The sequence below is a fragment of the Heliangelus exortis genome, chromosome 14, assembly GCF_036169615.1.
Source record: "Heliangelus exortis chromosome 14, bHelExo1.hap1, whole genome shotgun sequence".
Taxonomy (NCBI): domain Eukaryota; kingdom Metazoa; phylum Chordata; class Aves; order Apodiformes; family Trochilidae; genus Heliangelus; species Heliangelus exortis.
Window position 1 is genome coordinate 17565652 of NC_092435.1, and position 12429 is coordinate 17578080.

Consider the following 12429-nt stretch of genomic DNA (forward strand, 5'->3'; position numbering starts at 1 on the left):
TGAAATCACAGAATCCTAGAATGGGCTGGGTTGGAAGGGACCTCAGAGCTCATCAAGTCCAACCCTTGATCCACTCCCCCCGTGGTTCCCAGCCCATGGCACTGAGTGCCACATCCAGGCTCTTTTGAAATATCTCCAGGGATGGAGAATCCACCCCTTCCCTGGGCAGCCCATTCCAATGGCTGAGCACCCTCTCCAGAAAGAAATCCTTTCCTAATATCCAACCTAAACCTCCCCTGGCAGAGCTGAAGCTCTGCCAGGGGAGGTTTAGGTTGGATATTAGGAAAAAATTCTTTAGTCCGTGCCCTCTTGTCCCACTGATATCAGCCCAACCCCCCCTGGCTCCAACCTCCTTTCAGGGAGTTGGAGAGAGTGATGAGGTCTCCCCTGAGCCTCCTCTTCTCCAGCCTCAACACCCCCAGCTCCCTCAGCCCTTCCTCACAGGAATTCTGCTGGATCCCTTCCCAGCCTCCTTGCTCTTCTCTGGACCTGCTCCAGCACCTCAATCTCCTTCCTGAGCTGAGGGGCCCAGAACTGGACACAGGACTCAAGCTGTGGCCTCCCCAGGGCTGAGCACAGGGGCAGAATCCCTTCCCTGGACCTGCTGGCCACGCTGTTCCTGAGCCAGCCCAGGATGCCATTGGCCTTCTTGGCCACCTGGGCACACTGCTGCCTCCTCTTCAGCTTCCTGGCAATCCAGACTCCCAGGTCCAATGCTCCTGCATTCTTCCACTTGTGGTTTTGTTACCATTCAGCAGGATTTTCAAGGAGTGACTTTTTATTGTCTCCACTCAGTAAGAACCCAGCTGGTCTTCTAAATGCCACTGTGTTTAAAAAATGTGGTTTTAATTTTGTGAATACACACATTAATCTCACGAGCACCACATTTGTGGTTTTATCCAGCTAGGTAACTGCTTTTTCCTCCCCAGCTGATTGGGAATCTTTGCCTGCACTGCCAGCAGGGTGATGGGGAATGGAATGAGGGGGAGCTTGAACCCTCTGCCAGCAAGGTATGGGGTCCTCTAGCTTTCAGATCACCTGCAGGGTTGATTCAGGGTACCTTAAAAATAAACCAAGCCATTTTCCAGCTTCTGGGCGTGATTATTCACTGCTTATTTATTCATTTATAGGTTTTGTAATAAAATAGTGCTGTTTGCTCTCACATAGACCAGTGTGTATGATCCATAAATACGTTGGTAAAATAGATCTGTAGCATGTAACGCAACCCTTTGGAATATTCTGTGAAAACTCATGGGTTTGGTTGATATAGCACTTGAAGAACATTTACATACTTCATCTCCACATTTTTAAATAGAACATTTTTGCCCACAGAAGGAAGTTTACAGCATCATCACAGCATGATAGCTTCTTTTAAAACACATCTAGCGTTACTGGCGGTCGCAAGCAAGCCGTATACTTGAGCAGGGCTTTTGTTTGTCATGTTACATGTTCCCTGCTTGTTAAAACAATTGCCTACATTAACAATACAGCCATCACTTTGTTAGAAAATATTACTTCTATATGCTACTCACAACAGATCTCTCATGAATTCTGTGACATAATATTGCAGGCTATGAAAATAGAAACACACCGTCGGAGGGTTGGTTTAAAAATAATCACCAAGCCCAGTTAAAAAAAGTGCTCTTGCCTTGGAAAGTGAGATTCCATTGGATGTCCTTCATCCACTGCTGGAATGCTGCTAGCACCTCTCTCCACTGACCTGGAAATCCTGATTTCCCACCTGCAAACAAATCCAGGGCTTGGTCCTGTGTGGAGCTGCTGCTGAAGACACGAGGAGTTCTTCAGGCACAGGCTGTCAGGACCAGGCTGCTGCTGCTCCTGCTGCTGCTCAGGGTCTGATTTAAGCCTCTGGTGGGATTTCAAACTCTTCAGCTGGATTGGTGGGAGGAAGGCAACACAACTCTGTTGATGTTTGTCAGCCTGGTTGGTTTGCATTAACCAAAGTCTGACCTCCTGCCATCCACGGGCCGGTGGGTTTTTGATAGAGTGCAAGCAACAGATTGAAATTGACTTGATTTAGGAACACAACAAGGGTTAAAAAGACATGGTTGCACTGGTTTTACTTGGCACAAATGAGACTGAGTATATAAATATATTTATATATGTATAATAAAGCTGTAGGAAACCTCCAAACTGCTTACAACTCTTTTATAAATGAGATAAAACAAGGATATAATTGCTTGGAAATTCTCATAGTTGCTGTTGTGTTACTGTCTTCATTTTCAGGTAATGCAAGAGCATCTCCTGGTAGATCCTTGTTTGGTTTTTTTTATGAAACGAGTCCGGGCGTGCTTTGAAAAATGCTCTTTTCTTGGTCTCTCTGGTACTCCTCTTGTGCTTTCTGCAGCTTTTTACCTCTCAGTTTCCACTTATGAAACAGGTAGGTTACTAGGGATGTCATTACCAAAGAGAAAATAATAGTCAGCACTATTATCAGTGCAATAGTGGATGAGAGGGACCCCTCCAGCTGCTTCGTTTCGGTGTCTCTGGTTGTGTTGAGTTCAGCAAAGTTTTCATAGTCTGTTGAGGCCAAGAGAGCAGGGACAGGAACTTCCTTGAACTTGGGCCTCATTGGGATTCAGTCCTTGTTTTCACTGGGTCAAAACTTCAGGAGCAGCCAGGGCTGGGGTTCCCTGGTCACCTCTGGCATTCGTGGGAGGGGTCTCCTTGGGTTCTCCAGGCACAGAGGATGCTCAGGAGCTTTTCTTGGTGGTGGAGGCAGGGAGCAGTGTGTGTCACAGCCTTCACACAGAGCTCACCTGGACCCACAGAACCCTCTGTGTGCTGCTGTCTTCTTCAGAGAAGGGTGGGCAAGGCTGCAGAGCTGGCTGCCAGTTGGAGTTGCTTTTTCTTGAACAGATATTTGAAGAAAATCAACTCAGTTTCCCAGTAGCATCGCAGTGGCTGGGCTCAGCAGGCTTGAAAGGAAAACAAGCACTGCAACAAGTGTAGTTTATATCTTATGAATTTATTCAGTGAGAGGTTGTTTTTCTTCCCCCAAATATTCCCAAAAGTGAGTGAAATCAAGGGCATGTTTTTTTGCTGAGGGGCAGGCTTGGTTTCCTCACCATCACAGGCATTAGCAAAATCAGCTATGGAAGTGGAGCTCTCATGTTAACCAAGGGTTTTAATTTTCCCCTCTTCTCTGATGTTTCCTCTCAGATTTAGCTTGTCTGGGGAGGATTTTGTCCTCCTTATGCTGGGGTTCAGGAGGTGTCCCCACTGACTGCAGATCTGGAAGAATGACCTGGGTGAAAAACAACACAGGATTATTTTAAGAGGTGAGCTCCCCTAAAGGTAGTGAGCTGTAATCTAGAATTTAAAGCCCTTGCTCCTGAGTATTTCTGATAGGATTTGTCACACACACAGCATGTATCAAATGACAAAATGCACTGGAAATTCTAAAAAATTTACTCGGCTGAGCAGTTCTGAAGTTAAAAGAGCTGATCTGATCTTCCCTCTCCTCTCCCAGATTTCATTTTAGACTTCAATCTGCTGAGGAGCAAGGCTGGCTTCTTCTCACTGACTTCTGCTTCCCCTCAGGACAGTGGGATTTGGCTCCAGAGTGTTTTAGTTTGAGGAGCTGTAAGCACTTGCAGAGCTATTTATTTCAAATAACAGATTGCTGTAAGCCCCCTCCACTCAGCTCCCAAATACTTTGAGGCCAAAATTAGGTTTCAGGGATATTGTTCAGAGATGTTCTGTTCAATAGGGTGAAATCCTCTTAGAGAAATCCGTGGTTCATCCCACTCAGGCTAAGAGAGGACCCAGGGTCTTTCTTACTAATTAACAGCACGTTCTTGTTTGTAATAGAGACTGTTTACTCTGGATTAGCATTCTGTTGATGGTAGAAGATGTAAATGAGCAGTTCATGCCAGTTTGGAACAATATGTTCACATAGTCAGAAATAAATGTTGATTTTAAAGAAAGTTTAAAAGCCAGATTTTCCCGGAGTTTAGGACAAAAAATACGTTTTTGTCAAACTGATTGAGAGGTGTTTTTTTTTCACAAAAGAGACCAAGTGCAACATACCCCATCTTTGAGGAATGTCTGCATGTGGTACTGCTGGGAGGAACGTGGATCAGGAGGTTGTGTTTAGTGCTGCTTGGCTGTGTATTGAACATCTCTCCCAAGAAAGAAACTCCAATAAAAGCACTTCAGAAACTGACAAATGCCCTTCTGATTTCTGGAGCTGCTAAGTGTCCACCACCTACGTGGAAGTCCAGGAGGGTGGAATGTTTCAGCAGGGATGGAAAGCAGGTTATTGTGTCCCACTTACCTGAACCCCAGTCTTGTCTCATCTGTGTCCACAGCTGTCAGATTCCTGTGGGGAAGAAAGGAGGTGGTTAGGCAGCTGGCACTGCTCCAAGAAGGTGAGTGGATGTTATTTGTATCTCCCATCTCCCCATCACTCCAGGAATGAGGGTTTTCAACAGCAAAACAGGAATGCTTTTAAATTCTTCTGTCTGCTGCTTGTGCTCCAGCTGCTCTCTGGGAGGAAGAGGAGGGGGAGGAGAAGGAGAAGGAGAAGGAGAAAGAAGGAGAAAGAGGAGGAGAAGGAAAAGGAGGAGGAGAAGGAGAAAGGAGGAGGAGAAAGAAGAGGAGGAGAAGGAGAAGAAGGAGAAGGAGGAAAAGAAGGAGGAGGAGAAGGAGGAAGAGGAGGAGGAGGAGAAGGAGAAGGAGGAAGAGGAGGAGGAGGAGAAGGAGAAGGTGGAGGAGGAGAAGGAGAAGGTGGAGGAGGAGAAGGAGAAAGAAAAGGAGGAGAAGGAGAAAGAAGAGGAGAAGGAGGAGGAGGAGAAGGAGAAGGTGGAGGAGGAGAAGGAGAAGGAGAAAGAAGAGGAGAAGAAGGAGAAGGAGGAGGAGGAGGCTGCTTTTAGGGACAAATCCCTGCCCTTCAGAACAATGTCTGAGGATTCTGTTGGTGGCTCTGCAGGCTCTGGAGTGAGTGTCACCAAATCCCTGGGTGTCTCTGGGTAACAGGACAATGTTGCCACCACTTTCTGGTCTACCTTGAGGGCAAAGAGTGTTGCTTGTGGATGAACTGGGGAAGCAGGGTGGCTTCTCTCCTCTCAAGGAGGAGAGAAACCTCAAAAACTGCCTTGGCTGAAGGGTGCCCAGCTCATGCTCTGATTTAATTCAAACTGTAGAGAATGAATTATTCTTCTGGTGCTTGGTTTGGTGTGAGTCATGAGTTTCCAGTGTATTTCATCTGAGAGTAATGAATGTGCAAAACAGTATCTTGGGAACTGGGCACATTTAATATTCTTATTAATAGTTAATAAAATAGATTAGAAAGGTGAAGGTATTTACAAAAAAAAAAGTGTGTTTGGTCTGGAAATACTGATTTGTGGGAAGAAACTTTTCATGACAGCAGGCTGGTTTAGCTTTGGGCTAAATACATTTCTGAACTTTTGAATGAAATAATATTTTACTTTGATCCTTATATAAGCACAGGGTACTGATGTCATGGGCTTCACTGCTGTGGCTCAGGTTTTCATATTTTCCTGTTATACCCAGCTCAGGTTTAAAGTAAACTCAGGATGAGATGGGGAGGACAAAATCTGCTCCCTGTTTTGCAGCAGCCTTAGGACAGGCATTGGCTTTCCTCTCCTTCCAGCTTGACCTCTGTGCCCCTCAGCACTCCAACAAAGCAGAGACAGATTTTTGAGGATTCGTGGAGTTTTTGAGGGTGGAAAGTAAGAGCAGGTTGGATGCAGTTTTTTGTAAGAGAGGAACAAAGGAAATTGCAGTAGCAAAAATCAGTGTCTCAAATACCAGCTCAGGATATTGGCATCTGTCAAATGCTGAATTTCTGAAAGGAGATAATGCTGATCATCAGCTTCTTGATTTCACTGAGACTCCTCCCTTTTTCTGAGGGCAGAGCTTGCCTCAGTTTGCTGGAGAGTTGGTAATAACAACATTAGCAGTGTTACATCAAAATACTAACCATGCTTTGCATTGAATCCTTAAAAAGAAATAAAATGCTGGGTGAGAGACCAGATCTGTATTAAGTTTAAATCATCTGTGGGGTTTTTTTTATTGTTAGGATAACAATATTGTTTTAATATTGTTTTTATTGTTTTACATGTTAGGATAATTTTTATTGTTATCTGTGTTTCAGTTGAAGAAACAACCAAGTTTGGTGAATGTCTGAAATCTTCAGCTTTGCTGGGAGGATGAAGGCCAAAAATTACAGGTGAACAAGTGCATTTTTGTTGTTTGAATAGGAAGCTGATTACACATACCTGACCTTTGGGCCTACTCAAACTTCCTTTCTTTGTCTTCCTGATTTTATTGATCAAGTGAGGATGGTTGATAAGGACATACAAACCAGCAGCAAGGGAGAGAAATGTATAATGCTGTTCTCATACAAACACAAAAACATCTTCCCAAAGTAAAGACAGCTGACCTGAAACTATAAACCTCCTCCTTGTGGATGACTGTAAAAAACTTTGATTTCAGTAGTGGGATAATCTTTGGTTTCTGGCTTTGTGTGTCTGCTGCTTTCACCTGCTCATGCACACAGACATTGTGCCTTTTGAGGTGTTGATTGCTCCTTGTGTTTATATCATCTCAAATATATATTGGCTTTTTAATAGAGTTTCTGCCTTGCTTTTTCCTTTCTGCCTTCAGCTTGCTTGTAAATGCCCCACTGCCTTTCAGATTGTCTCTTCTCTTTTTGTTGTTACAGAAGAATTTGCCTCCTTCCTTGAAATCTGCATCTTTTTGATGTAAAAAAAAAAAAAAAAAAAAAGCCCAAACAAAACATTTGTATGAAATGGCTCCATCATGTTGTAAACCTGAACTATGTAAATGACTCTCCTCCTCCTCCAGAGCTTGTGTAGCAAGACACCTACTAATGCACTTGTGCACAAAATTGCAGATGAAAGCCAGAGTGGGAGTGAGAGCAACAGAAAGCAGGGACAAAGAGGAGGGAGGGAAAGGAGGAAGGAGTGGGAAAAGGAGGGGTGGCAGGAGAAAAGGCTTCAAAAACCATGTAATGAGATGTTTGAACCTTGCTACAGGGTTGGTTTTTTTCCCAGTAGGTTCTGTGTACTTTTTGGGTATGGGCTTAAATTATAAGCATCAGATTGTTGCAGAAGGATGCCCTAGAGGGTCACTGTGTTTATAGGTCTTACAGACCAGAGATTTATCTGAGAAATCCTAAAATCCAACAACCTCTTCACGCCTTTATCTTCCATATTGTGTAATCTTAAAATAGAAAAAAATTCTGGTTTAGATCTTTACATGCAGTTATCCTTAGAAGTTTGATTTGCATAAAACCTTTGCAATTACATTTGGTGATCTAACTGGCAACTCAGACAGAGCTTTAAGCAAGTCAGTCTTTTAATTAAGGGTCTGAAAATCTAGTTCTAATCTCTTGGAATGCTCTACACAATGTTTTAATCCTAGCAAGCAAGAAAACTCTGCATTTAGCATTTGTTCAGCCTGTTCTGTCTGTTTTGTAGCTGAGGTTTTCTCTTCCCTTGTGCAGAAAGAGCAAAAAGACTCCAATAAGTCATCCCAGCACCAGTCAGGTCTGAGCCAACGGGAAGTTCAGGTTATTCCTGAAGAAGGAACAGATCTGTTGGGATTGTGATTTTCCTTTGAGCTGCAGTGGGCTTGGGTAAGTTTGAGGGTCACAGCAGGCAGAGCAGAACCTGGTACCATCTCACCCCTGCACTGAGAGGCACTGAGCAGAACAGCTGCTGTGGAGAAGGGTGGAAGGTGCAGGCTGTGAGGCTGCCCAGGACTTTGTGTTCCAGAAGAGCTGGGGTGGGCAGTGTCTGCTCTTAGTGTGGACTGCAAGTGTAAGGTGCTGTTTTCCCGGGCACTTTGTTTATAGAGAGCCCATCTGGAGCTAATTATGGGTTTTAAGGTTTTAATTTTAATTAAGTGATCCCTGAAGCAGAGAGCAGTTGAGTGGCAGACCTGTTGTGCTGCAGGTTTAAACTCTGGGGTTGATACTCATCCCACTGACTGGATGGGTGACTTCCCATCACAGTATAACCTGTTCATTTAGTACAAGTGTGGTTTGAGAAGCACCAGCAGCTTTGTAGGTGTGATCACAGCCTTCTCCTAACAGCATGTTTTGGCAGATCCCAGCTTCCAAAAAAGGTCCAAATCCTTTGGGAAGCTGCTGGTGCCTGTTACCAGGAAGGAGCTACACCCGAGTCATGTCACAGTCTGAACGCCTGACAGATCCCCCATAAACCTCAGAAGGACCCCCATGGGAAAGGGATTTCAGCCTTCTTGTCTGGTGGTGTGAGGGAAGTTTATCATCCTGATCACTGAAATCCTTGTTGGACATTTTTAGGGTAGCTTTGAAAATGTGTATTAAGTGGCTGCACTAAATCTTGTTAGGAGCTGACCTTGGGTCTTGTTCCTTTCATATGCTTGTAGTTAGGTTTGGATTTATTTTTTTTTCCCTTTAAATTTGGCAGACAGTGCTGTCTCAAAGTGCTGCTCTCTAAGCAGCTGAACAGATCTGTTCATGATGCTCACTTTGAAACAGGCTTCACTGCATTTTAACAACTATGGTGAGGTTGTTTCTCTCAAAGCAGCACACACTATTCTTTCTTTTGGAGGGTGGATTTTGCTGATAAGCCATCCTTTGTTTTTCCTGCTAAAGGAACAGTCTTTTATCAGCAGCTAAAAAATGTACCCCGTAAAATGTGGAGGGTTGTTTTTTTTTTTTCCCCTTTAAATTGAACTTTCTGATAATTTAGTTTGTGATCATGAACAACAGTCTGTGCTCTTCTTCCTACAAACCTTTCCAGATCAGGGACAATTCCATCCTGTGGTTACAGGGCAGCCTGTGAATTTTTCCATTAGTGTGTGTTTTAAATGTTATTCTGTGAAAACACCAATTCCCTCCACTGAGGCTTAACCCTGCTCAGTGATTTTGGTCCATTTGCCTGTTTCTAGGATCAGTTTGTGCTAATGCTCTCTGCTTGCGTGGGTCTTGGGGTCAGAAAAAGTTCTTCCCAGTCCAGGTACCAGTGGGTGTTTAATTATTCTTTGGAGTTAAGGGATCAAGGGGAACTGAAAGCTGTTTAGACCTAAAATCAAATGAACTAAATGCAAAGCCTAAGAACCTTCAAAAAATTAAGATCTTAGGACAATCAGTGGCTTTTTCATGAAATCCTCATTTTCTTTGCAGGTGAAAGAGGGTTCTGATGCTGAGCTAATTAGTTGTGAACATGGGATGAACAAATGAGGTCTGCTTTCTTACCCCATTCCTTTTTTTAATCTCTCCTCTTTTTTTTTTTTTCTTCTTCCCTACTGCTAGCAAGGAAAGTAATTACAGATGGGACACTTTGCAGCCTTTCTCTTGGATCTAAAATCTGCCAAGACTGAGGCTCCCGCAGGGATAGGGTTGTTTTTTTTTTTTTCTTAAATGTGCCAAAGAGCAAAAGATTGTTTGAACATTCAGGTATTCAGCCAACTAATTTAAAAAGAAAACTCTTCCTCCTTGCAGCCAGCATGTCTTTTTCTTGATGAATAGTTACAGCCTAGGACTACAATACATTGAATACCCAGGGAATTTCACCTTTAAAGCTGTGCAAGAAAAATAATAAGTTAAAGGGTGGGAGGGAGCAGGGGGCTGGGAGGGGGAGTGATGAATGTCATTTGAGATGCAGCTACTTTGTGTCTCTGCTTTTCTGGAATAGGCTGGGGTTTGTTTTCCACAGGATGGGTTGAGGACAGGCTCTGTCTAGTTAGGGAGCTGGAGGTGAGCAGAAAGCACCCTGCCTGCCCTCCTCTCCCAGTCTGCAAGCCCAGGGAGCTTGTCTCTGGTTGGAGTCCAAAAGGAAGAGGCAAGGGGTGGAGAAGGCAGTCAGAGACTTTCTTTAAGCATTCAGCTTCCTGGTCAGTGTTGGCTTTCCTCTGAGCTCCAAATCACCTTCCAGAGGGGAAAAGTTACATGAAATGCATTGGAGATGAGTTAATGGGTTGGAGATCAGGGGGTTACATGGCAGGGGCCTCTGCCTGGCTTTAGATAGGGGTGGAAGGGGCTGAGGGACGTGTCCCCCACCACTCCTTGGGCTGAGGGACATCACCCTCCCCTCCCTGGGCTGAGGGACGTGTCCCCCTCCCCTCCCTGGGCTGGGGGATGTGTCCCCCACCCCTCCATGGACTGGGGGATGTGTCCCCCACCCCTCCATGGACTGGGGGATGTGTCCCCCACCCCTCCATGGACTGGGGGACGTGTCCCCCTCCCCTCCATGGACTGGGGGATGTGTCCCCCACCCCTCCATGGGCTGAGGGCTTCAGCCTTGCTGTGTGGGGAGCAAACATCCTGACTGGGTGGGTGTCTGGAGGGGGGAAGGGGTTGGCTGCTGCTGGGGGTGCAGGGAGGGGGAGGCTGGTGTGGATGTGGAGCAGTGGGTGCACAATGAGTGGGGAGGGATGGGGGGTCCCAAGGGAGAGGGGAGGGGGCACATTGTGTGAGGGGAGGAGAGGTGTCCCCTCTGTGCTCTGGCAGGGTGTTACAGGTGTCTGTGAAGGGAGATGGTGGGGTGCATGCACCCCAGGGGAGGACAGTCCCACCTCTGGCTGGACCTGGGGAACCCTGCTGTGCTCTGGGGGGCAGCGGGGTGAGCAGGGGAGCTCTGGGGGCTGATCCCATCCCACACTGTCACCGGGCTGTGCCAGTCCCACACTGTCACCGGGCTGGGCTGTGCCAGCCCCCTGTGCCGGTACCGCACCGAGCTGGAGCCCTGGCTGGGAGGCTGCGGAGGGATGCAGGGGGTGGAGTGGGATGCAGGGGGAGCAGCGGGAGCAGCGGGATCAGCGGGATGCAGCGGGAGCAGTGGGATGCAGCGGGATGGGTGGGATGCAGTGGGATCAGTGGGAGCAGCGGGATGCAGCGGGAGCAGTGGGATGCAGCGGGAGCAGCGGGATGCAGCGGGAGCAGCGGGATGCAGCGGGAGCAGTGGGATGCAGCGGGAGCAGTGGGATGCAGCGGGAGCGCGGTGCGGTGCTGGTCTGGGTGCTGCTGCCCCCCCCTCCAGGGCACGGAGCTTTGCGATGGGCTGGGGGGAGGTTGGTCCCCTCGCAAAGGGACACGCGTGTCCCTGTGGGAACGGGGAGGGGACAGAGGCTTTTTGACCGCGTCCAGCTCAGCAATTGCCCCTTCCCTCCCTCCTCCGGTTCCCCGGGAGCTCGGCACGAAGGCTCGGTCGCGGCCATGCAGCACTCACTCACCTTCTCCGGCCACATCCTGCGGTGCCGGCCGGGCTGCGGGCACCAGGGCAGGGGGGAGCAGGGCTGGGAGCCCCCGCTGGAGCCGCACCATGGAGGTGTCCTGGGAGGTCCGCGAAGCCGAGAGGCAGCCGGTACCGGATGGAGAGGAGAGGCTCCGGGGTTGGGCTGCGGCTGCGGGGAGGGAGGGAGCGGGAACGGGAAAGGGAAGGGGAAGGGGAAGGGGCTCCGCCAGCCCAGCGGCACTCACTGAGCTCTGCCAAATTCTTCAACTTTATTTAGGGGGGAGGTTGGATCACATGGGGAGCTTCACCCAACGGGGAGGAGCGTGGCGGTGCGGAACCGGGTCAGTGGCATAAAAACCCGGGATTTATCACGGGCAGCAGGATGAACAGTGTGAGCATGGAGAGCAGGCTGAGACAAAGAGGGGAGATGCTCCCGGGAATGAAGTCCTTGTGTTTTCTTCTCTTATCTGTATCATTAAGCAGGGTGGTTTCTTGCTCCTTTTGTCAGGTAAATGTTCTTAGTCGAATAAGAAATAAGAGCAGAATGTAAAAGAAATGGTTGCAGCTTCTGAGGGCTTTTGAGCACATTCTTCTTTGAGCATTCTCCGGGTTGGACTTTTTCTCTTTTTCACCTTTCTGAAACGCTGTCTGCCTCTGTCCTGCCCTGATCTATCCATTCAGCCCCAGATGCTACAGACCCACCCCAAAACTTGCCCAGGGCGAGTAATTGCCAATGGCTCCCATCTTTAATTTGCATCTCTTGCTCAGACAAAGAGAAGAATGCTTCTGGCTGATCCCACTGGCTGAGAAATCATTGTGGAATTCTCTTTCTACAGCAGCTTTTTCTGAGCTCTGGCTCATTCATGAGTAAATGGCAGAGCTCCTGGCAGGAGCAGAGATAATAGCAAGGCTGTCCCCAAGTGCTGCCAGGACCACAGCATGATTCTTAGGACTTTTAATATCCTTGTTTATTTAATCAGCTGCACATTCCAAAAAACCTGTGATGGGTTTGGGTTATTTAGAGGCTGAAACTCGAGTGTGGATGCCTAAATATGGGTCCCTAAATACATACATGTCTTGTGAAGAAGTGGGCCTGACTTTTGTAGGTGCTAAGCAACTGTTCTTCTGCATTTCCATCTGCTTTTAAATCACATCCCACCCTCTGCCACCTTCCTCACGTCCACACTTTTTAAAA

General features: G+C 47.2%; 2 long non-coding RNA genes across 2 annotated transcripts; one reads left to right on the plus strand and one right to left on the minus strand.

Moving 5' to 3' along the window:
* Positions 1-1089: 1089 nt before the first annotated feature.
* On the minus strand, positions 1090-12151 carry LOC139802520 (uncharacterized). The gene is made up of 3 exons (XR_011728683.1): positions 11233-12151; positions 4301-4345; positions 1090-3268 (listed from the first exon to the last, which is right to left on the minus strand). It is a non-coding gene; the product is annotated as an uncharacterized lncRNA (long non-coding RNA).
* On the plus strand, positions 4104-7126 carry LOC139802521 (uncharacterized). Its single transcript, XR_011728684.1, has 2 exons — positions 4104-4394; positions 6143-7126. It is a non-coding gene; the product is annotated as an uncharacterized lncRNA (long non-coding RNA).
* Positions 12152-12429: the final 278 nt, after the last annotated feature.